Source organism: Leopardus geoffroyi, chromosome D2 (genome assembly GCF_018350155.1).
Source record: "Leopardus geoffroyi isolate Oge1 chromosome D2, O.geoffroyi_Oge1_pat1.0, whole genome shotgun sequence".
NCBI classification, from domain to species: Eukaryota; Metazoa; Chordata; class Mammalia; order Carnivora; family Felidae; genus Leopardus; species Leopardus geoffroyi.
In genome coordinates this window covers 16613587-16638742 of record NC_059334.1, presented here as the reverse complement: position 1 = coordinate 16638742, position 25156 = coordinate 16613587, and the positions used below count along the sequence as shown (strand labels likewise).

Genomic DNA, 25156 nt, shown 5'->3' with positions numbered 1-25156 from the left:
ACAACCAGCCTGGTCTTAATGAATCTTTACTTCATAGCTAATTTAAATTTCATCTTATTAATGTAGCTGGATTGACCCTGGGGAGTTTTGTCTTCCCACAGAGCAGGGCGTCTGGACACTGCACAGGGGAGGGGACCCTGGCATGTCATTTGTCATGGCGGCAGTGGTGTCTCGAGGGGCCCAACCTTGATGTTCGCCGGGCTCTGTCTCCTCTGCCCACACCGGCTTTCTCCAGACCCACTCCAGTGTACTGAGAGTAGGACTCCGTTCATCTTCGAACCTGAGTGACAGCCGCAGGCCCACCTGGTGCCTGTGAGGTAGCCCACGGGTGCAGGTCCACGCGGGCTGGGTGCGGACAAGAGGTGGCAACAAGAGAGAGACGGTAGAGGCAGTGAGAAGATAGGGCTGAAGAGGAGGTGAAGTGTGTGGTGCGTGCATGCATGCGTGTGTGGTGTGCATGCGGTGTGTGCATGCATGTGGTACACATGCGTGTGGTGTGCACGTGTGTTGTATACACGTGTGTCGTATACGTGTGTGGTGCGCATGTGGGGTGGTGGTCGCGTGTGCAGTGTGCACGTGTGTGGTGTGTGTATGTGTGTGTATGCACATGTGTGGTGCACATGTGTCTGTGTGCAGCATGTGCATGTGATCTGTATACATGCAGGCGTGCGGCATGCACACACAAAGGTGTGGGGTACGTGCATGCGATGTGTGTGCATGCGCACACATGTAGTGTGTATGCGGTATCTGCATGCGATGCGTGTGCATGCGTGTGGGACGTGTGGTACGTATGTGGCATGTGCACGTGATGTGTATGTATATATGTATATGTGGATGGTGCGTGTGTAGTGTGTGTGTAAACACGGGTGCATGCGCGTGGTGTGTGTGCACGTGTGCGACGTGTGTGTGGCGTCTGCACACACGTGAAGTGTATGCGTGTGCGCGTGCGTTTGCGTGTGTGCCATGGGCACGTGTGTGTGTGTGGTGTGGTGTGTGCACGCGTGCGTGTGTGTGCGGGTATGTGTGTGCTATGTGTATGGTGTGCGTGTGCAGTATGTGGCACGTGTGGCACACGTGTGTATGTGGGTGGTGTGGGCGTGTGTGTGATGCGCTTGTGCCTGGTGCACGTGTCTGGTGTGTGAGCGATCCTGAATCTCCTCGGGGGCCCTCGGGGGCACCTCGGCCCACACAGTGCCTGCTGGATGCTCTTTGCTGCCTTCCTCTTCTCCTGCCACACGAAAGGAGAGCCACTGATTGTTTGAAATAGATGCACTGCGACAGGGGAAACCCAGGCTTCCTCTGGTTTTCCTGTGGGATTGTGCCACGCGAGCACCGCCCCCCTCCCCCACACCCCCTGCCCCCGGATAGTGGGGCAGCTCTGCGGGTGGCGTGTGGGAAGCCTTCTCCGGACCCCAGATCAGCACTGTGAAGACAGCCTGATTGATGCCATACATGCAGATGTTATTGTCTGGGCAGATCAATCCTGATGTCTCAAAAATGAGAATTTCGCTTTGGTAGTTGATCATCTACTCTATTGAGTTATGTAGGCATTTCACTCCCTTTAACATCGGCTTGCTTTCGTTCTTTAAAAACAATTTCTCATCCCCGTAATGAAAAAAAATGTACGTGTCATACGGGTTCTTGTTGTAAGGTTATTTCTCTCCATTTGCTTGAAAACACTTCCTTATTACTCTCAGCTCCCTTTATTGATTTAACTATATGAAAAGCTCCTGAAAGTCTGGCTCTGGTCTCGTGGTTCCATGTGTCGGGCCCTGAGGACCCTGGCTCCTGACAGGCCCACGGTCTGATGCGTCGACTGGAGACGGAATGATGGAGATTGTTCATCTTGAAAGCATCTACGTAATAGGTCAGAAAACACCTTCCTAGGACTGAAGTCATAGCTGTTTCCTAGACTTGTGTTTATTTCCCATTTCTTTACCCACTACTGTTTGAAGTTCTGCTGTTGTTTGCATACTGTTCGCCTTTGTGTCCCTCTTTCCATCTGTTCTTGAAAAAAAAACCCAACAGAGTTTTATTTTAAACCAATCCAGATGACAGGAGCACAATCTTGACGATGCTTTGGAAACCAGTAGAAGAAAATTCTTGTTAAATTACTCATCTACTCAACTCGTTTTCCATATACAATCTATTGTTGGGGTTGCTGCATATTTCAAGATAAGTGCACATTTCTGAGGCAGGGTCCTTGTACCCCAGATAAGCAATTACTGGAGAAATTGGTTTTGACATGTGCTTTCGGTTTTAATATTTCCTTTTACATTCTAAAATAATCTCTTGTTACATGTAATTTCCCACTACCACATATACAGATGCATTCCAGGCTGTCCCTCAAGAGCTCCCGTTTATTTCGTATAGAGATGGTTAAGGAAGAAGATTGGTAGAGGGGCCCTGACATCCTTCACGTGTGGCTGTGGAAGGGACTTCATACCCAGAGCCCAATCCCACAGGTACCCTCTCTACTCCAGATCCTGAACAGATCTTTTGCCGTAAATTGCCATTTTAAGAAGCCCCTAGGAGCAAAAGCTCATTATCTAATATCAAGTCACCAGGAAAGATTTGGGATTTGGGTGTCCTTTCTCATCAGGGCCTGAAGAGAGAGAGCAGGAAGAATGATCTGCTGTGGCTACTGATTAGGATTTTTAAAAAATATTTGTTCTTGACAGAGAGAGAAAGAGAGCAGAGGAGGGGCAGAGAGTGAGGGAGAGAGAGAATCCCAAGCAGGCTCCACACTGTCAGCATAGAGCCTGACACGGGCTCAATCTCATAAACTGTGAGATCATGACCCGAGCCAAAAAAGATTTGGACACTTAACCATCTGAGCCATCTGGGCACCCCTGATTATGATTTTAAATCCAAGAACAGGTTAGCAGCTTACAATAGGGCTACAGATTGGAAGCAAAGCTGAACTTTGCCTGATGAGCCCGTCCAAGGGCTGGTGTCTCAGCACCTTCCTGTGGTGTCCTTGCCCAGCGTCCCACCCTGGTCTCTCTGCAGCCCCTTAGGTCAGGTCTTATGCAACAGTCATTAGCGGTTTGAAAACTAAAGGGGGTAGAGACTCATGGAATTCAGTGGAGCGCCCATGTAAGGAACAGAACGGAAAGTGTTTGGAATTATAAGGACAAGTTTTACCGAAGTATGTTAGGAAACGCATTAAGGAAAATTCAAATAATAAAATTCAAGCTGTCAGGGAAAATTGGTTCAACCTCACAATCAGATCTTTTCTGCAGAGCCAGAATGGAAAAGGCATACGTCCTCTCTAAATGGGATATGGACTCCTGGAAAATAATGTCACAGGAGGGCTCTGTGGGGAAACTGTAATTGAAATGCCCAAATTCCAATTTCTACAACGGAAGAGGGCATCTTACATGATGCTTTGAGTATCATTTTCTAGGGCCCCACCAAAGACTTAGTGAATAACTCACATAGTAAATAACTCACTTGGTTTTCTCTCTCCCACTCCAAACCTTTTTTTTCCCATAGCCCTCCAATTCAGAAAAACCACAGTTCATCCCTTTAGTAACCATCTGAATTGTTAAGAATACAGTTTTAGGTATTTTTTTATTTTCTTACTTTTAATTTTTAAGTAAACTCTACACCCAACGCAGGGCTTGAACTCATGACCCTGAGCTCAAGAGTCACGTGCTCCATTGACTGAGCCAGCCAGGTGTCCCTAAGGATATTGTTTTAAATTATATACTAATGAAGGCCCTAAAATGGTTTCTATCAGAATCTAAGGTGCCAGCACTCCCAAGGCCCATTCAAAGCAACCTCTGCTGTGACCACAGGAGACTGGCTCTCTCTGGCCTCACTTTGACCTCAAACTTGTCTAATACCTGGGTATAAACACCGATAGAGAAATCAATCTGCCCTGTCTGGTGGCAAGCTGAATTTTCATTAAGGCTGTGACACAGCCATATGGCAATAATGTTTGGAGGAGGTGGTGTAGGATGCTGTTAGTGGTAATGAGAGAAGTCGCTGCAGCTGAGTCTGTGCGGAAGCAAGCCACCAGGCAGATGTGGGTCTTGGTGACTGAAGGCCACCTGCCATCGATTGTTGGCCACCCTGAGACTCCCGTACTGGAGCCTGGGGGCGCTGGCTGAATGTCTGTGTGTTTGGTGACAGCCAGTGCCTGCCTACCAAGGTGACAGCTGCCTACCAAGACTGCAACGGAACTGACCACTTGAGGGGTCTTAGGCAATTTCATGGTCTTGACCTTACTGTTTTCTCGTTGGTAATAAGCAGAATAGCTGAGATAACCCATTAATTCTTCTCTAGCTCCTCTGGGTCTGTCATCTAAGCATATTCTTTGGATGTAACTAAACTGTTTTCACTCCAGTCACAAAGGTGAGGACTTCATGCTCATTTTTTCTCACTTCTTTGCAAATAGTAAGCGCTGCTTGGCTTTGCCTTCCTCTTAAGGTCTGTGATGGAGGGCTTAGACAGTTCATGAGTATCCAATATAGTCTGGCTTTGGAGGTGGGACCACAAATAAAGAGACCCAAAGGGGAGAAAGAATACAGCAAAGAACACTGGAAGATATGTAAATGGCTGGGTCACTGGTTTCCAGCTGCCCTGAGAGCACCCCCGCCCCCGCCCGGTATGTTGCAGGATGCCCTGAAGGACCTCTTTTCACTTTGTAAATCTTTTAGCATCTTAGGTTCCTAACTATATGTAGCAATAGTTGTGACACTTAACTGTCCTAGCAGTCATGAAAAGCAACCATGCCTTTTGCAGAAATGGTATGAGTGTCATTGACCCAGAGCAGCTGTTGTCTGGGTTTGAAAGCTTTGTGCCTGAACATCTGTACTGGTTTCAGCATTCTAGAATCCAGAATTATGTGCAGCAAATGAGCGTTTAGAGGGCTTATGGTTTTCAGGGGGCCTAACAGGTTGTTTCTGAAGCCAAACAGAAATACACAGGTAGCTGTTGGTGAGTCATGACTCCGGGATTCTTTTCTGCCTGATGCTACCTCAGGAGCTAGGGTGTGGACTTCTTTTATCTCTCTCACCTGCCTTTGTTTCCCACCCTCTCCCCCACCATTGTTAATGGTGAAGTGTGAAGCCTTGGAGGATTGGGGCCAGTGTACTTGTACCCACAGCTTAGGGAGTCCTATCTGGATGGAGAATAGTGCCAGTGGGGGCCATGGAACAGGTACTAATTTTATACCCAACTAAAGGGCCACTCTGGAGGGAGAGCAGACTAGGGGCTACATGATCAAAGGGAAAGTCAACAGTCACAAGGAAATATCCCCTATGGGTGAAGAACTAAAAATGAGAAGGGGAGCATTTAGTTTACTATGAGAGTGCCCTTCCTCATCAAGAGATCTGTGACACTCACCTTGATGAGCACTGAGTAATGTATGGAATTGATGAATCACTATATTCTACATCTCAAACTTATATACCACTGTGCTGGAATTAAAATAAAATCAAAATCAAAAGAGATCTATAACATCTGCCATTCTGGTGGATGACTAAAACAGGTTTGATGGCAGAGGAGGATTCATTGGGTGGTGCCAGATGTCTTTTTTCATTTACAGTATTCCTGATCCAGCTTATGGACAAGCTATGTTATGGCTCGGAGCACTAAGGGGATAAGATCATGTGCTACTTCGTGGGTCATCATGAATTAGAGGCTAAATTTGATGCCCTCTGGGACTACAACTTACCTCCATTACTGTTTAAAGAAAAGTCAAGATACAGTGATCCAAAGTGCTGTATTTATATAGCTCGTTTACTGGTGGATGGGGAAATAGTAAGCATTACTGTATTCTCACTGAGTAAAGGTTAAGATGCTCAAGCTAGGCTGATTGTTTTCTAGTCCTACCTCCGGATCTCTGTAGCTGGGTCACTTGCCATGCATTACTTGAGTGCTCTGAGTCTCATCTTCATCCAGTTGGTGTTCAATGGGTGATAGGTATTAATATTATTTTAGGTATGCTCTATGAGCTCGTGTGATGCAAATGTCCTCTATCCTTGGTGAAACATATATGTTCAGATCTGTTTTTCCCTCCACGTAAGTTTGCCCGGCTGAGTTTACAGTCAAGCAAAAGCTGTGTTAGAGAATAGGAACCCATAATCTGCATGGATCAGCTTATTTTGACTGAACAGATGAAAATCCAAAGTGACTTCACAGCTAACTTCAAAGATGTCAGAAAACGTGTATGGAGAATGGAGATTCAGTGGTAAGTATCTCAATTTATATTCGCTGAGGGCAAGATGAACATAAATGAGCTCAAATTGCAGCAGAAAGGAATTAGACATGAGGAAGGAAACTTCAGAAGTTGGAAGGGCTAGTCTTTTGAGATGTCTGATGCCAAGAAATGACACTGCCATCTTGGGCCTTAGGCTGGCTCACTCTTTCAGCCCATAAATATTTATTGAGCATATACTGCCAAGCGGGTGCTGGGCTTGGTGCTGCAGATACAGAATGAGCAGACAGATACACACCCTGACTGCACGGACCTTAAGTCTAGTCAGGGAGACAGACAGTGATCAAAGGCACAAATATGTAGCTGTAAACTGGGACAAGTGCCACGAAGGGATGTACAAGAGTGCAACATGTGCACCGTGGTTTGGGGGCCAGGGGAGATCTCTTTAAGAAAGGGAGGTTTGAGTTGAGATTTGAAGGATATGTAGAAAGTTACAAGTGAGGGGAGGGGCTGAGCAAGCAGCCTATGCAAAGACCCCAAAGCCGGAGGGAGCTGGTGGCTTCACGGGACAGAGAGATCCATGAGGCCAGTACAGCTGCAGCCCAGAGACAGGGAGAAAGGAGTGGGTGTCCTGAGTTCAAAATGTAGGCAGGAACCAAAGCAAGGAGGTTCTTGAAGCAAGTTAGGACTCTGATCTTTATGTAAGGAGGAGTCAAAAGTTGTCAATGTTGTTTAGTTTTACATGCTGCCTTAGTGCATTCAGGCTGCTGTAACGAAAAGCTGCAGACTGGGTGGCTTATAAGCAACAGAAATGTATTCCTCACAGTCCTTGAGGCTGGGAAGTACGAGATCAGGGTGACAGCACGGTTGAGTTCTGATGAGAGCCCTTTTCCTGTTTGTAGATGACCGACTTCCTGTCAAGTCCGTGCGTATCTTCAGCAAGTGCTCTCTCGACTCTTACGAGGACACTAGTTCCATTCCCGAGGCTACAGCCTCATGCTCTCATCTAATCTTAATGTCCCGACCTCCTAATGCCATCATATCGGGGGGTAGAATTTCAACATAAGAATTTGGAAGGAACACAAACACTTAGTTTAAGCAGGTGCATACAGAACAGTGCCCGGGTGGGTCAGACTTTTCACAGCAAACTCATCATGTGACCAGCACCCAGCTCAATAGACAGAACATCATTAACACTCCAGAAGCTTCTCTGGATCCCTTCCCAGCCACCGGTATGCTCCCAAAGGAACCCCCTTTTATAACTTGTAAGACCATTGATCAGTTTTGACCATTTCTGAACTTTACATAAATGTAAAGTTTACAATTGTATTTTTTGTTCGACTTCCTTCACTCAACAACATAAGACCCCTCCATTTGCTGCTTGGAGCAATAGTGTACTGTGTGAACATAACATAATTTATTTATCAGTTGTGATGTTGACGGACATTTGGATAGTTTCCTGTGTTTTGCTGTTTAGAATATCCTACCATGAACTACTTGGTGATTCTGTTTACCCTTTCCACTGGGTGTTTTCCTAACAGTGGGATTTCTGGGACCTCAGATACATATACGTATGTCTAGCTGAGCAGTTCTCTAATGTGGCCATTCTGATTCGCACCCCCACCAGGAGTGCGTGAAGGTTCTCACAGATTTTCTGTAGACGGTGACATGACCAGATCTGTGCTTTTCAAAGACCACAGGGGCTGCCGTGAGGAGACTGGAGAGGCAGGGGTTCCTGGGAAGACCTGTGGTGGGGGGCTGTTAGTGGTGGGTCAGGGGGCAGTTGGGGAGAGGGTGAAGTCAGCTGGGATGGAGAGAAATAATGTGGATTCTGGAGAGACTAGTGGGGGAAACGTTGATGGTTCCAGGAGTTATACAGTAGTCTACCCCTTATCCACGGTTAGCTTTCCATGGTTTCCAGTTACCTGTGGTCAACCAGAAGCAGAAGATCCTCTTCCTGGCTTATCATCAGAAGGTCAGGGGGCGCCCGAGTGGCTCAGTTGGTTAAGTGTCTGACTTCAGCTCAGGTCATGATCTCCTGGTTCAGAAGTTCGAGCCCCACGTCAGGCTCTGTGCTGACATCTCAGAGCCTGGAGCCTGCTCACACTTTGTCACTCTCTCTCAAAAATAAATAAACATTAAAAAAAAAGATCAGTAGTAGCCTAATGCTGTGTCACAATGCTACATCATTCACCTCACTTCATCCCATCACGTAGGCATTTTATCTCCTCACATCATCACAAGAAGGGTGAGTGCAGAACAATAAGGTATTTTGATAGTGAGACCGCATTCACGAAACTTTTATTACAGTATATTGTTATAGTTCTTATTTTATTATTAGTTATTGTTCACCTGTTACTGTGCCTAATTTATAAGTAAACTTTATCATACACGTATGTATGTATTGGGTTCGGGACCATCTGTGGTTTCAGGCATCCAGCGGGGGTCTAGGAACCCCTGTGGATAAGGGGGCATCTCTTGCGTTGGGCAAAGGAGTAAGGAGAGGCACCAAGAAGGACCTGAACTTGCTGCCTTGTGTAACTGGTTATATGGCCAGTGTTTTCTGAACAAAGGACCAGGGATAGGCAGGTGTGGGTCTTAGTTCTGGTTTGGGACATGTTGATTTGAGGTGCATTAGGGGCATCCGAGTGGGAATCAAGGAGGCAATTAGACATGGAGGCCCGGACTCGGGAGTCCAGTGGACAGGTAATACTGTGTCCTCACAGCAGCATCGGGGAGGAAAGGTGCCTGGGATGAGAATAGTGAGAAGAGCCAATTCAATTCTATGATATCTTAGTTTCAGGGCGTTTTTTCAAATGAGGTCTCACTGAGATGTTGAGGAAGCTGGAGGTCACATGCTAGGCCAGTGGAGACTCAGCGCCTGCCCCCCACACCCATGGCTCCTTCTTCTCCTTCCCACTGCCAGCTCAGGCCACAGCAGACACAGGAGACTTTGCTCTTCTCTCAGGTTCTACAAATACAATTCAGCAGGACAGAGCAAATATTGGCACAGGGATTTGTAATTGTTGCCTTTTGGGTGAATGTACTATTCCCGCTGACTTATTTGCAGAGCTCAGAAGTTAGGGTCCTGACAGCTGGGAAAGAGACGATCTCTAAATACTCCTGGGGCCATGAGAAAGGACCAGATAAATAAGCACATGGTGATGGTCCCACCCTCTCAAACTGAGCGATCCCCAGAATCCCCCCATTTGTCCACGAAACGGAGAGAGGTGAACTCGACTGGAACCGGATTTGGATCTTACAGAGAAAATGTGTTTGATTTTCCTGGTCTTTACCTTGGAGCAGCTGTTTCCCCTTGCCCTCAGCGGTCAGTCTGTCTCTCTTCTGGCACAAACCCTTCAGACGTCGCTCGAACAAACAAACACGTTGAGTGGGAAATGTAGTCTGTCATGTCCTATCTCATTATAGTGTCCGCATATTGTAAGTTGTACTTATTTGTCGTCTACACAGTGAGGTGATTTTATGTTTCTGGGGGAGGAAGCCAGAGTCATCGTCCCCCATCAGATTTCCACCATGGAACTGAACGGATGGGGTGCGTCTGCGCATGTCCTTGGTAACGCCGGGCCCGTGGGTTAGCCAGGAAAAATGATTCCTTACCTCGGTGTGGCTGTGAAACGGCCTAAAATGTATGGATAGCATATTATGTATTTGTCACTGAGCCCAACGATGGGCCTGCCTTCTGAGATGCTCATAACACACGGGGTACAGGGCTCGCCACCTGGTTGTTTGTATCAGATGTGCAGGAGAAGAGAGAACCAGGTAAGGGGGAGAGAGGGAGAGGGAGAGACAGAGAGAGAACACAAGAGCAAACATAAGACAGTTCTTCTCTCACGAGGCCTCTAACATAGTGCTCAGCATATGCAGCGAACTGGGCAATCAGAGCTGAGCGGCAGATGCTGTAAGACAGGTGTCTGCAGGACAACGGGGCAGAAAGAGACACTCAAATGAAGGATTACACATTTGGTTGTTGCGGTTAAGAAGAGGAACCAAGAGATGCTCCCAAGACAAGAGGCTGCTTACTCAGAGTCTCGAGTGACCATTCATGCATTCTTTCAAGTGTTCATTAGGGTTCTGCTCTAGACACCATGCTAGGTTCAGGAACCAGAACAACGAACAACAACAAAAACCCCCCACATCCCCGCTGTACCCCCTGCCCCTGGGGAGCTCACATCGTTGTAGGTCAGTGGTAGCATGGGCCATCACGCAGAGCCCATGGTGAGCATGGTGTGAGTAGATACGGGGTGGGTCAGAGGGGAGGCATGCGGGGGCCGTGGGCCAGGGGCCAGGTCCCGAAAGAGGAGTGCCAAGCCAAAGAGCTGGAACTTTCTGCTGGAGGCCATGCAGAGCCACTACTGATTTTAAGGGGGTCACGTCCTCGGACTTAGAGCACTCGGCAGCCGTGTGCAGGGTAGAGCAGCCAAGGGTGCAGGCAGAGAACGCCCTCTGGAGGCAAGCCTTAGGGCAGGAGAGAGGCAAGTGTGGACACCAGGGAAGGACAACCAGCAGGCTGTATGATGGATTCCTGGGAGCGGACAGGGTAAGGACTGCACGGTGAGTCCCACTTTCTAGCCTTCCAGTCAGTGATGGTGCCACTGACTGAGGGGAAGGATAGAGGAAGAGTGCCAGTTGGCAGGAAATGTGACAAGTTCAAGTTTGGTGGCTTTGCTTGTGAATTGCAGAATTCCACAGGCTTCACCTGAGAGCACCAGAAATAGGAGGGTGTTCTTACTGCAGAGGAAATATGAACCCAAACCAGAGGGCGTCGGGTGTTTGGGGAAGCTTGCTCTCAAAGTGTCTAGTCAAAAACATCAGATGCCTTCAGCAGACGAGATGCTCACTATTAACACCCGCACTGTAAGGAGAGGAAAGCAAGGCTCACACTTGTTAAAAAGAAGAGCGTGTGGTGGGGCACCTGGGTGGCTCAGTCGGCTAAGCATCCAACTCTTGATTTCAGCTTAGATCATGATCTCACGGTTCATGGGTATGAACCCCACGTCGGGCTCTGCACTGACAGCACGGAGCCTGCTTGGGATTCTGTGTCCCCCTCTCTCTGCTGCTGCTGCCTGGCTCCTGCTGTCTCTGTCTCTCAAAATAAATACATATACATTAAAAGAAAAAGTGCATGGAAAGCCAGAACATGGATCTGAGGTTAAGGGCTCTGGATCTAATGCTCTTCCATTAAGATCCATCTGGTCTTTACCACGCTGTCCGAGCCCAGGGACTGAAACTGTTGCTGATACCAGCTCCTGGCCCTCCTGTCATGAAACAGCTTCAGGAATGCCAAAGGCGGAGGGTTGGACCAATAAATGACAACACTAGGCGACCTAATGTGTAACATTCTGAGGGTCCCTGGTCTAGGGCGGGTGGCAGGGGAAGGACAGCCCTGGGCTCAGCATCTGAGCTTCGACAGGTGAGGAATACACTGCCCTCTGGGGTTGGGGAGCTGCGTCTCACACCCACCGTTCCCCCCCGCCACCCACTGAGCACGCTGATGTCTGGGTTGACGGGTTCTCTGGGTCCGATGGTCCGGCTGTGTGCAAATACCCTCCCGGCGTGGAGAACCTGAGTCTTTTCTGGGGCGTTTTTGTCTGACACGTACGTTGTTGGTGTTTGATAGCATATGTTATGCTAATGTCACAAATATGATATCGGGAAAACCGGAATGTGATTCTGGGATGTGTCTTTGCGTGATCCAGTTTTACAAAAGCAACCAGTGCAGGATGGGGGAAAGAGTGCACTTAAGACACAAATTTGTGACTGGAGAGGGAAGTGAAAGGGAGGCTCCCCCCCATCTCTCTCCGAATCTCCCGCCTCCTGTGGCTCACCTGGCCCATGGCACACCAGCTTTAGGGGTGGCATTAATAGTTTGAAGCTCTCATCTTCATCAAACAGAGAGAATTGCAGGCTCTTCCATTGATGCCTAGTTAGCAAACCAACGGTTTGACACCAGCTGGCTGTAACAGGCATTTTTAATAAAACTTACCTCCGAGTTAAAGTAAAAACGCTGCCTCAGAGATTTTGTGCTGAATCAAACGAAAAACTGACAGGTGGGATCTTTCATGCAAAACTTCTGCTGGGGCTGAAGGAAAATGTCTGATAAGGTTGTTTGCCCACGGGGGTAGGATTAATTGGATTTTCTCTCTTGCCCCCTCACGTCTGGCCCGCCATTATTATGACAGGAGCACAGAAGTTTTAAAAGCTGAATCATAGTTTATATTTTTAACACTTTGAACTTTTGAGACAAAACCGAGGGAAGGAGAGTACATGTCTGCAGTCTCCTGGTATAATTTTTGTTTGTCTGAAAATGGAGGCCAAATACCCAAGCCTGATACAGCCTGTCCAGAGCAAGCTGGCGGGGAAGAGAAACAGCTGAAGACAGGATTTTTCTAGGCTCCCTTCTTTCAAAACCTGAACGAGTGCCTTCTCATGCTACTGCATGTGGCTGGTCTGGTATGTGGGCTGTCTCACCATTTTCTGGATCTTTCTCGAGTAAGTTGATATACAAATGAATGAGTCTCTGAGGACTTCTCTTTCTGACCCAGTCTGAGGCGGCGGTGTGTAAGGTGGAGGAAAGAGCAGGGGCAGGAACTGTAGGGATCTTGTGTGAAATCAGAGGAAGCAAGACAGTAATGTCAAAGGACTATTACTCCCTCAGCGCAATGAGCAATCCCCTCATGGTGATTTCTCTCATCAAACAACACTGGCAAGACTCCCTCTTTATAGTTGACTTGTGGTTAGCCTTCAAAACCCTTGGGTGGTTTCTGTGAGCTTAAGGTTCCAGGTGACATTAGTTGTCAAGGAAAGAACCTTCGTAAAGGAAAGGTGTGTCTGAGTTTTCAAGAAAAGAATACAAACACGAAGACGACCAAAATGTCCTTTTCTTTCTTTCTCTTTCTTCTCCAGGCGCTAAATATGGCAGTTGGGTCCGTCCAAGTTTGCGTGTATTATTTCCAGACATGTGTCTTATGGAATACAAATAATATAGATTTCTCAAGTTTTTTTTTTTTTTTTTGGCAATTTATTCCTCTCAGCTAAATTTCGCAAAATGATCTAAAATACCCAGCACTCAGCCCGAGAAGCCAATAAAACAGGATGAAGACTTCGGTCGTGATTTGGAAACAAGCAAAACAGAACAGACCTGTCTGCTTTCGAATACGATCTTATTTTAAATGCAAGTTCTCATTCGACTTTCCCCAGACTCAGACAGCTGGTTCCTTCTTGAAGCAACTCTTGAAGACAGATGGACCAACCGTTTCTTCAAAGTGTTGGCTTCTCCCGTGGCTGCCATTTTCCCCATTTTTCTTAGTACCTCCTTTTCGTCACTTGCCAACCCAAGTTCTCTCTGGCACCGAGGAGATTATCTAGGGTTCACTGTTTCTTTTCCATTTGATGATGGAAAGATGAACATAAGGTGCCAGACTCGGTTATTGCATTCATTGACAGATGGATTTGCTCCATTCATGTAAAGAGTTCTGTAGACTATCTGAGTCCTGGTGCATCTTTAGCTGGATATGTAATCCTTCTCACCAAGCTTCTCTCTCAAATGTGTCTGTTAGGAGTTATGCCATTAAATCTACAGGATCAGCTAGTTGGGACCTGGCCATTACTCTGGTGTTTCTGGTGGTAATAGAAATACCTATAGAAATAGAAATACCTATTGCTATTATTTAAAACATGGGATTATGTGGAAGTGATCTCTCTAGAAATGAACATAATTGAATTTCGTCAGCGTTTAAATTAATCATGGATATCAAATCAACGTGAAGGCATAGGGAAAACAAATCAGGGCTTGACAACTGTCATCTGTTCCATTTTCATTTTGGGATCCGTTATATGTAAAGGTGGACTGCTTCCTGCTCTATAGTTGGAGTATTTCTTTCATGAATAAGTGACTTACATACATGACCAAATGCTAGACAGTGGTGAAAGTGAGTGGGCTATAGCTATGCATATCAATGTGGACAGATCTCATATACATAATCTCGGCGAGACAAGCAAGTTCCAGAAGAATGCATATAGTACAATACCAACTATTTACTTGAAAACATGGAAAACAACATTCTATGTTTTAAGGATACATACATAGCAAGGGAAAGGATAAATCCGTGCATGGGAACGATAAACACTTAAAAATCATCACCTCTGGAGCAGGCAGTGTGTACAATGTAATTTGAGGGTCTTTAACAGTTTCGGTAAAATTTTCCTTTATAAACTGGGTGATCGGCCCGTGGTGGTGATTTTACAGTCTTCATCCTTTGTATATTGTCAGGATAGGAGAGTATATTGCCAAAAAGGAGAGGAACTGTGGCAACGGACGAGGTCTGAGAGTGGACGGGGATGGGTCTAGGAGCACCTAGAGAAAAGCACCTGCAGAGGCTAGGTGTGCCGGCCCTTGGCTCCCAGGCACGTGGGAGGTGGCCATGGATGGGGAAGGCGTGGGTGCTCGAACAGGTGAGGCAAGTGGCAACAAGAGCAGATCCCCAGCGGAAGAAGGAGATGAGAGAAACCCAGAAGTCTCTCTCATGGGGACGTGACGGTCCACACAGAGGCAGCCTTGCCTTGGCCCAGGGAGCCTGGAGAAGAGTGTCCTCCCGACTCCCCCAACTCTACTGAGCTGCTGTGCACCCTGACCCTGGGCGGCTCACTCCAGGGCCTTGAGATTGTTCTCTTCTTCCCTGGTCCGCCTGTGTGATGAGTTGTGGTTTGGAAAACAGAACTCCAGCCAGGACCAGCTTGCTGCAACCCTGTAGCCTTGCATCCCGGTATGGAATCCTCTGGGGAGGCCGGCAGCCCCATATTTCTGGACATGAGAGCCGTCTTCACCCTGGCTCTCAGAGTCCCAGGGCCATGTTCCTGGTATCCTGAGTACTCTCCCTGCAGAAGTAGGAACTGTCAACTGGCAGATTTTGTGGACTTCAGTAAGTAGAGGCCTCCAGGCTCCAGCTGGAAAGCACCTGAGTTGTCTGCAAGGGTTCAGAGTTCTGGATCTGCCCGTGGTGGCTGTTTTGCTTTTCTCAGGCTCTGTGTCCTCATGTGCCAGGTGGGACGGCATGGGTGCCTGGGCAGGACAAGCCATCCTTGCTTGGAGTGTGGGGTACCTGCCATCAAGAGTGGGGCGGAAACCTGGGCAACGCTTGGGAATATTTGTAAGTACATTTGTTTGGTATGTAAGAGAAACATACCAAATTGAGGGGAAGAACGAGGCAGATGTGAACCCAAAGCCAGAGAGCAAAACCATTTTGTATGTAGGGTACCATTTGCAAACCATTGTTTGTGTGGTAAAACGTCACAAGTCCCTGCTTGTTAAAGAGTGGTAGGCAATGTGTTGGTGCAGGAGTGATGAGTTTTCCTTTTAGGTAGAAAGGTCACCTGTCTCTGAAATCTTAAGGGGCACCCTTCCCTGCTTTACAGGTGAGGGTATGGAGGCCCTTCAAGGTGAAGGGCGTGGCTGAGCACACGGAGGAGGTGACAGAGCTACAGCACTGGATTTCTAGTGCTCTGCCTGGAGATTCTCTCACCACACACAAACCTGTTTCATTCTGTGCCATTTTACCTCTTTCGTCCGTCTTTCTTCCCGTCTACTGCCCTTAGTAAGTCTGTGAAGGAAATAGGGGTTATACTAGAAGATGTTACCGGGAGCGCCTTCTGAAAATTACCTCCCTGAAACCTTTTCAGAAGAGTATATTACACATCGTCCATAATTCAGGTTGTGTTCACAAGACTGAAATTGGCTAATGCTAAAGGGAGCTGTGGCTTGTTCCATATTTATTATTCTAGTGCTTTTGGTTTTCGGAACTGTTGTTATGAGAAATTGTTTCTCCTAGACTCCAGAATTTGCTTAGGGACTGCTTTGCTAAAAATTTGATTTCCTCTCATAGAATTTTTAAGGAGTACCATTACACTGTATGGGTTGCTCTTAATGGTACAGAGCTTTAATACAAACCAGGCATATTTTAACTCTGCACACGGGGTGATAGCTGTACCTCTGATGGCTCTGATCTTGGGTGAGCTGCAACACAGCAAGGGCAAGTTCTTTTTCCACAAAGTCCCCATGAAATTCGGTACAAAGGGTACACAGAATAGGGCATTGTCTATACAGCGTTCATCAGGCACAAATCAGTCCACCTTCACAAAGCAAAAGCCAAGGAGAGAAGAAGCCACATCAATTGTGCTTTTTTTATTTTTTAAACAATAACATGGAGTATGTGGAACTCCTTAAAAATGACACTCTGTACAATTCCACTTTTAATGCATTCTTTTTTTTTTTTTTTTTTTTTTTTTCAACGTTTATTTATTTTTGGGACAGAGAGAGACAGAGCATGAACGGGGGAGGGGCAGAGAGAGAGGGAGACACAGAATCGGAAACAGGCTCCAGGCTCTGAGCCATCAGCCCAGAGCCTGACGCGGGGCTCGAACTCCCAGACCGTGAGATCGTGACCTGGCTGAAGTCGGACGCTTAACCGACTGCGCCACCCAGGCGCCCCTGTACAATTCCACTTTTATGCCATAACTAGAATAGTCAAATTTATACAGACAGGAGGTAGAATGGCAGTTCCCAGGGGCTGGAGAGGGGGCAATAAGGAGTTCGTGTTTAATGGGGCAGAATTTCGATTTGGGAAGATGAAAAGTTTGGGGACAGATGGGGGTGATGGTTGCACAACATCGTAAATGTACTTAATGCCACTGAACTGTACACTTGGAAATGGGCAAAATGGTCCATTTTATGCTACACACTTTACCATAATAAAAAAAAAAGTTTAAAAACGACACTATATCCTCGTGATTTCAGACGAATCTCCTATTTACTGATAATTCCACCTGTGAGCACGTTCTCTCTCCACACTGAATGTGTTTTTTTTCTTTTCCTTTGGGTGTTGTGTTCAGCATTCTTGATTTTTTTTTAATAGCTGAAGCTATGTCACATTTCCTCCTGTGACAAAGAGAGGGATTAAGTGTGGTGCATTCAGCCCCCGCCATCTGTTTGACAGCTCCTCTGAAGCCTTCTGGAAGCTGAAGGGCGGGGACGCTCACATGGCATCTCTCAGCTGCCTTTCCCTGTCCACTGGCTCGGGGAAACCTGTCCTTCCACAGTCTTAAAATAGAGTGCATTAATAGAAAAGTTGAGGTGGGGTCAGGGCAACAGATTTGGGAGGCAACTGCCATTGAAAAAGAAAAGGTAGTTTGTGACTCACGGATCTGGAGGCCCTGACATGGCTTGGGGCCCCCCAGGGAGGCTCCAGGGTCAGTCAGGATGCGGAGGGAGAATGGGAAACTGTGAACCTCTGTCTCATCCATAGAGATTTCACACGTGTAGCGGGCACCCCTTTGTGTCAAAATGTTACCGCCTTTGGTTCACATCAACCTCTGTTTTAATTTTTTCAGTTTTTTTAAATGAAGAAAAAATGATAAATCCACTAATGCCCTGTATCCTACACTGTGGATGGTCTGTTTTGTTTTGTTTTTGTCCCCCTCTGTGTCTTTGCCATACAGAGTTTTAAATTTTAAATTAGATGACTCTAACTTTTCCTTTATTGTTCGTTCTTCCTATTTCTTTTTTTTATTTTTTAAAAATGTTTATTTATTTTTGAGAGAGAGAGAGAGAGAGACAGAGTGTGAGCAAGGAAGGGGCAGAGAGAGAGGGAGACACACACTCTGAAGCAGGCTCTAGGCTCTGAGATGTCAGCACAGAGCCTGACGCGGGGCTTAAACTCACGAACCGTGAGATCATGACCTGAGCCGAAGTCAGACTGTTAACCGACTGAGCCACCCAGGCGCCCCATCCCATTTCTTGTTTAGGAAGTTCTTGCCAATTTGTGTCAGTATCTTCCCTATTTTCTTCCGATTTTTAAAGTTTTGCTCTATCCTTTACTTTTTTTAAAATATAGTTTTTTATTTACATGTGGGATTTATTGTTGTGTTTGGCATGAAGTAGGGACCTAATCTTGCCTTTTTACGTTTGAAAACTCAGTGGCATCATGATCTCCATTGATGTGTGTGCCGCTTGTGTGTGCCTGCGTCTACTTAATAGGTCATTATACTATTCGATTGATCTGTTTGTCCTTCCCTTCACTAACACCATGCTGTTTAATTGCTATGGCTTTATGATTTATTGTACGTTTTGGTATGTGGTAGGACATAACTCCCTCCACCTCTCGGCCCCCTCCATCTCTGCCCGTATAGGACTAATCGTCCTTTGTCTTCAAAGTTGTCATTGTTATTCATGGCCCTTTAGGATCAACTTGTCAGATTTTAATTGGATTGCATTGAACTTGTATATTAAATGTTTGAGAGGAGGGCCAGATGTATATTATTGACCTTCCCATTCATGAACATTTCACGACTACAATTATAGTGTTCCTTATTTATACAGTTTGGTTGTTGTTATTAAATTTATCCTATGTACAGTTCAGATTTTTTTTTTTTTCTATGACAAATGCTAACTAAAACGAAACAAAACAAAACCAGGGGCATTTGGCTGACTCAGTTAGTAGAGCGTGCGACTCTTTCACGTCATGGGTTCAAGCCCCACATTGGGTGTGGAGCCTACTTAAAAAATTTTTTTTAAATTAAAAAAAAAAAAAAAACCCTCTCTCATCAGTGTTTGTTGTTTTACACTGTGTTTCATATGATCTTGTTTCCAGCAACTTTGCTGGAATTGTTTTGGTTTTTTATAGATTCTCTTTGATTTTCTATGGAGGAATCATATCCTTTGTAGGTAATAGCATTTTGTTCTTTTCTTTCCATTCTTTATTCTTTTCATTGATTCCCTCACTTGTCTTATTTTGTATAGATGCAGTGATACCTAATGTCCTTGTGTTTTATCTGATGTTAGAAGGTAGAATTCTAAGGTTAGACTATTACGTGTGATGTTTGTAATTATGATAGAGACGCTATTAGATTAAGGCTGTTGAGGTGCCTGGGTGGCTCATTCGGTTGAGCGTCTGACTCAGGTCATGATCTCCCAGTTGGTGAGTTCAAGCCCTGCATCAGACTCTGTGCTGACAGCTCAGAGCCTGGAGCCTGCTTTGAATTCTGTGTCTCCCTTTCTCTCTGCCTTTTCCCCCCTCATGCTCTGTCTGTCTGTCTCTCTCTCAAAAATAAATAAACATTAAAAAAATGATTAAGGCTATTTTCTTTAATTCCTTTATATATGTATTTCATTTAACATATTGAAATGGTGAATTAAAGCCATAATTAAAATTTTGCTTTATATAAGCAAGTTATTAACATACATATATTATATAATATGTATATATAATTATAAATATATATTATGTGTAATTTTGCTTTATATATAATCTACACGCAGTGAAATGCACAAATCTGAAGTGTGTGGTTTGATGAGTTTTGAGAAATGTATATATCTATATAAACCCTGTAAAGCTATAGAGTCTCCCCCACCCAAAGTATCCTTTGTAGTTAACGCCTCCCAGTCTCTGGTCAGACAAATATCAGTCTCATTTCTGTCACTATAGGTGAATATTGCCTATTCTAGAAACTCTAGAAAAATGGAATGATACTGTATACATTCTTTTCTGTCTGTCACCTTTTATTCAGCATGTGGTTGACATTCATCCGTGGTGTTGTGGTGTCAGTAGTTTATTTCATTTTTATTACTAAGCAGTATTTCATTATATAAATGCACTACAATTTGTTTATTCCCTTTTCTGCTAATGGACATTGGGGTTATTTCTAGTTTTTGACTAATATGACTTAAGCTTCTATGAACATTCTTGTCATAAGTCTTTCTGTGTTTTCATTTTACTTTGGGTTAATACCGAAAGTGTAATTACTGGGTTGTAGTGTAAGCATACATTCAACTTTACGAGAAACTTCCAAAATTGTACCATTTTATATCTCTTCGAACTCTGTTGTAGAGTGTCCTATATCATTATCAACATTAAGTGTTGTCTGTCCTGTTTGTTTTAGCCATTTTAGTGGCAATGTACTGGTAACTAATGGTTAAGGATTTTTTTCATGTGTGAATTAACCATTCACATATTAAAAAAAAAAAAAAAACTTTTCTTAATGTTTATTCATTTTTGAGAGAAAGACAAAGAGCATGGGCAGGTGAGGGGCAGAGAGAGAGAGAGGGAGACACAGAATCCTGAGCAGGCTCCAGGCTCTGAGCTGACAGCACAGAGCCCGACGTGGGGCTCAAACCCACAGACCGTGAAGATCATGATCTCGGCTGAAGTCAGATGTGTAACCGACTGAGCCACCCAGGTGCCCCATCCATTCACATATTTTTCTTTGTGAAGTTCCTGTTCAAATATTTTGGCCAGTTTTTTGTTGGGTTCTCTTGTAGCTATTAAGTTGTAGAGGACCTATTAAGTATTTTGCAATCAAGTCTTTTGCCAGGTATATTTACTACGGATATTTTCTCCTATTTGGAGAGCTTTCTTGTTCATTGCTTTTTTTTAAAAAAATCTGTATTTTCATAATTTCTCCTGTTTATTTTGAAAACAATCTTTTCTGACATGTATCTATGTGAGTTTTAGATTAATTATCTCACAGTGCACAGAAATGACCTATATTTGCCTGTAAATTAAGCACTGATGAATGCTCATTAACATATCAATATTTAAGTATTCCAACATAAAAGAGCTTTTTCTAACTTTGTAATTACTTTCTTCCCTCCTAAGCTAATTTATTTTTGACATTTGGGTTACACACGCACATAAGAAAATGACACGTTTTGCACACTGACCGTGAGATAAACCAGCGTATAAGTGTCTTTCTGGATCAGATTAAATTTCCAGGGACAAAGTGGTTCAAATGGGAGCAAATAAGCCTACTTCCTTATAAAATAAACTAAATAAACAAAACCTAGGAAGTATTAAAGGTGCTTAAGATTAATTCCATAAATATTTTTCTGTTTTCTTTAAAAATTTTTTTAATGTTTATTTTTGAGAGAGAGAGAAACAGAGTGTGAGCGGGGGAGGGGTAGAGACGGAGAGGGAGACATAGAATCTGAAGCAGGCCCCAGGCTCTGAGCTGTTAGCACAGAGCCTGACATGGGGCCCGAACTCCCTAAACACGAGATTGTGACCTCAGCCGAAGTCCGACACTTAGCTGACTGAGCCACCCAGGCGGCCTTCTTTTCTTTTAAGTACGCAAGTGTGTATGATGAGCGTGTGTAAATTAACACTTTTCATCTAGGTTGTGCGCTCCTGTGGATGGTGAAGGGCTCTGGTATAAGGAGGCAGTGTGGGAGAACAGGGGGTTTTTATCCTCGTCAAGCCGTCCACACTTAGGGAAGAGGTAGGGCAGATGACTTACAAGCCTCAGTGGGCTCGGATTTTGATCTGGGTCTGAAAGTAATGCTTATTTCATCCTGTTCTATTTTGTTTGTTCCATAATTTTTGTAACTGGAGGAAAGTGGTAGGTTAAACTAACCTAAGGACACTTTGCCCCATAAACCATGTGAATCAAAACTCTTCATTCATTCTTCTGCCAAACACAACAACTGATTTTCGTCTATAATTATTTTTTAAGTTAAGAAGGAGCAAGTCAACCAAAGAAACAGCGGTGGCCTCGAGCTATGGAATGTTACCGCACTTTGACACATTGACTGAGAGATGCCGAGGCTGTGGGGACTAGCCCCGCTGGCTGCAGCCAGGAATGGATGCAGTGTCATTGAACCTCCTCTAAGCAGGCCCTGCAGCACCTTCCACGCTGCTGGGAGATATCCCGAGGCCGGAGTCACTCCCATAATAGGGATCTCCAATAATAAGTTGCTTTCTTGGATAATAGCTCCCAAGTGGTTCAATTTTAGCTTTGCAGGTTTTAGTTTGTTTACTTTTTCTAGTCAAATCTCTCAGATTGCTTTCATCCGTACATAGTGTATAATCTAGTGTGGCAAAGTCTTCTTGGTAACCCACCTGGACAATGTGATTCGTGGGAGTACCATGCTCCTTCATGCAATTCTGCCCTTGATAATCGGGAGGGTTTTCTGTTTCATGCGTGGATGTTGTTGCGCTGTCTACCCTCCAATTATTTTAAATGTTTTGATCAGTTACAAGTTTTCTCAAAACTGCTCTTGTGATGAGTGATTGACAGATGTTACCCAGACACAGGAACAGCACTGAGTTGGGCATCTGCTCAGCCATCTTCCCTTGCACACAGAGGCACCTGCTGACTGCATCAGGAATTTTCTCCTGCTTATTTTCATAATGTGTCTTTTGATGAGTTAAAGCTTCTAATTTTGATGAAGTCCATTTCATCTGTTTTCTTCCTTTATTATGTTAATGTGGTTAATTACACTGATGATTTTCAAATGTTAAATAACACTTTTTTCCTGCCTAAACCATAGTTGATCAGGAAATATTATACTTTTTACAAATTGCTGGATGTGGTTTGCTTACTATTTGACTACATTAATAATGAGTGTTAGGTCAGTGTTATGCTGCCCTCATAAAATTATTTGAGATGCATTCCTTTCTTCTGAAATTTTCTGAAAGTATGTGTGAAAGTGGTATGTTTTTCTTCCTTAAATGTTTGATAATATTTAAGAGTAAAGTCACTTGACTTTGGAGTTCTTGAAAGAATGCTTTAAATTATAAATTCACTTTCTTTAATAGATATATGTGTATATATAATTTTGATAATTTGCACCTTTGAGGAACTTTTCTATTTCATCTAAACTGTTGAATTTGTTGGCATAAAAAGATGTTCATAATATATCCTTATTATTCTTTTAATATCTCTAGGATCTATAGTAATGTGCCTACTCTTTTTTTTTTTTCCTTGATGGCATACCTGGTAACTTGTGTTTGCTTTAATTTATGCTCTATCAGTCTAGAGTTTTAACAGTTTTACTGATCTTATAAAAAACCAATTTTTGGGGGGTGCCCGGGTGGCTCAGTTGGTTAAGCGTCTGACTTCGGCTCAGGTCATGATCTTGCAGTTTGTGAGTTCGAGCCCTGCGTCGGGCTCTGTGCTGACAGCTCAGAGCCTGAAGCCTGCTTCAGATTTTGTGTCTCCCTCTCTCTCTGCCCCTCCCCTGCTCATGCTCTATCTCTCTCTGTGTCTCAATAATAAATAAACATTAAAAAAAATTAAAAAAAAACAATTTTTTGCTTTTATTAATTTTCTCTACTGTTTCTCCATTTTATATCTCATTGATTTCCATTCCTAGCTTTATTATTCCTTATTTCTAGTTACTTTGGGTTTTATTTGCCCTTCTTTTTTACCTTCATAAGGTTGACACTTACATCGATGATTTTAAATCTTCTATTCTAAAACTATAAATTTCCCTCTAAGCGTGACTTCAGTCAGGCCCACAAATTTATTAAGTCTTCATTATCATTCAAATTTCTAATTTTCCTTGTAATTTATTCTTGCTCTGTGAGTTACTTGGACATAGATTGCTTACTTTCCAAGCGTTTGAGTATTTCCCAGATATCTTTATGTTACTGCTTTCTAATTTAATTTTGTTGTGTTTCAAAAACATTCCTGGTATGATTTAATCTTTTTTGAAATTTTTGAGACTTACTTTATGGACCAACATATAGTTTATCTATAGTTCTATGTGCACATGAGAAGAATGTAAATTCTGCAATTATTGGGTATAGTGTTCTATAAATGTTGATTAAGTGATTCTGGTTGATAGTGTTCACATCATTATCCTTACTGATTTAATGTCTACTTGACCTAATAGTTATTGAGAGAAGTTTGTTGGAATCTCTAATGAGTATGTTGGCTATGTCTGTTTCTCTTCTCAGTTCTATCAAATTATATATTTCAGTGCTTCATTATTTAAGTACTTTGATACTTCAAGTATTTTCATCCTCTATCAGAAACATATACATTTAGGATTGTTTACGTACCCACTTTATTATTATGAACTATTCCTCTTTACTTATAATACTTTTTTTTTCCTGAGGTCTGTCTGGTAGGAATATAGTTACTTCAGCTTTTTTATGACTAGTGTTAGCATGATGTATCTTTTTTCATTAATTTTAACCTATGTCTTTACGTTTCAAGTGGGTCTCCTGGAAACATACTAGCGTTTGATCTTGCTTCTTTATCCAGACTGATAATTTCCTCCTTTAACGGGAATCTTTAATTCATTTATATTTAGTATAGTTATTAATATGTTTGAGCATAAGTCTACTGTCATGCTATTGTTTTCTATTTTTTCCATGTGTATTTTTTTCTTTTTTATTCTCTTTCTGTTTTCCATTAGAATTGAGTATTTTTCAGTATTCCATTTGATCTCTTCCCTTAGATTATTACTATCGCACTTTGTTTTGTTTCCTCCATGGGTTGCTCTAGGGTTTACACTCTGCAACTTTAACACTCTTAATTCAAACAATATTATACAACATGATATATATATATATTTATTTATTATTTATACCGCATATTGCTATTACTATTCTTTTACTTCTATATATGTTATAAACCCAAATTAATAAGGTTTTTAAAATTAAATTTTTGTTAACTTTCCTGGGATAAACTCTATTACTTTTTATACTGTGTTGGGGTCTTACTAATTTTTTTTTTGTATTATTATTATTATTATTATTTTCACTAATCTCCACCCCTAGCATGGGAGCTCGAACTCACAGCCCCAAGAACAAGAGTCATATGTTCCACCAACTGAGCCAGCCAGGCACTCCTGGAGTTTTGCTAATTTTTAAAGCATTTTTGCATTATGTTAATAAGTGAAATTAACTGTAATTTTATATCCTCATACTAAGTTTTTCCAAACTTGGTATCAAGATTATACCAGTCTCATAACATGACTGGGAAGATGTCCGTCTTTTATATTCTCTGAGCACCATCCTCCTGTGCCTAGACGGTTGCAGTAGCCTGAGAGCCGTTCTTTACCCATTCAGTCGTGTCTTGTCATATACCTCTGCCTCCAAGTCCATTTGGCACAATGTGGTGATTCTGCTAAAAGACATGTCCCTTGCCTAAAACATGAAATGGTTCATGGCTCATCTTAGCAACTCAGTA

General features: G+C 43.7%; 1 protein-coding gene and 1 pseudogene across 4 annotated transcripts in view; one reads left to right on the top strand and one right to left on the bottom strand.

The window, feature by feature from the left end:
* DISC1 (DISC1 scaffold protein) overlaps positions 1–25156 on the top strand; it is a 357158-nt gene that overhangs the window by 202244 nt on the left and 129758 nt on the right. The window lies entirely within an intron of this gene.
* On the bottom strand, positions 21270–22829 carry LOC123576471 (annotated as a pseudogene).